Source organism: Galeopterus variegatus, unplaced genomic scaffold, assembly GCF_000696425.1.
Source record: "Galeopterus variegatus unplaced genomic scaffold, G_variegatus-3.0.2 Scaffold4013, whole genome shotgun sequence".
Taxonomy (NCBI): Eukaryota; Metazoa; Chordata; class Mammalia; order Dermoptera; family Cynocephalidae; genus Galeopterus; species Galeopterus variegatus.
This window is the reverse complement of record NW_007730124.1, coordinates 195,703-196,694: the sequence shown is the minus strand read 5'-3', so window position 1 is coordinate 196,694 and position 992 is coordinate 195,703.

The window sequence follows — 992 nt, the reverse complement described above, 5'->3', positions numbered from 1 at the left end:
ACTTCAACTGAGTACTGTTCAGTGCATGCATATGAGAAAACTTCCCAAGGCAAAGAAAAGAACCATCTGAAAGGATTAGAGGGAACAATTCTAAGAGCTCAAGCAAATTGAGGAATAGTTCTTATTACCATCTGCCCAGAGTGGAAAACATCATAATTCATGAAAAAATAAGTTAAGTATTCAGAACAGATTTGACTTAATAAAATTAGCCCTAGTTTACATGTTGCATGAGTTCCACCTAGCAAAGCTGAAAAGCAGGATCAGAAAGAATCAAACTATTTCCAAGTACCTCAACAGCATTCCAAAGCAAGATAATATTTGTAGAACTACAAAAGCATGCAGCACCTAAAAAAGGTAAAGTTCACAAAGTCTGGCATAAAATGAAAAATTAGGAAGCATACAAAAAGGAAGGAAACAGACCCATAATGAAAGAGGGAACAACAACAACAAAAAGCAACCAAACCAACCTAGAAGTTACAAAAATGATAGAATTAATAAACAGGAACAATAAGACAGATTATTTTCCTAATTTTTTTATTGTGGTAAAATATACACAAAATTTACCATCTTAAACATTCATAAATGTACAATTCAGTGCCATTAAATATATTCATAATGTTGTGCAACTATCACCACCATCCACTTCCAGAATACTTTACATCTTGTAAAATTGAAACTCTGTACCTTCAAACGAAAACTAATGAGTATTAGTTCCTCATATTTATGATTTCAAAATTTTTCTCCCATTCTGTAGGTTGACTTTTTACTCTGTTGATAATGTATTTAGATTCACAAATTTAAAAAAATTTTTCATTAAGTCCTACTTGTGTATTTTTGTTGTTGTTGCCTGTGCCTTTGGTGTCATCATATCTGAGAAATGACATCAACAAATCCGAAGTTGGGAAGCTTTTGCCCTGTGTTTTCTTTTAAGAGCTTTATATTTTTAACACTTACATTTAGGTCATGGATGAATTTGTGTTACTTTTTGCATT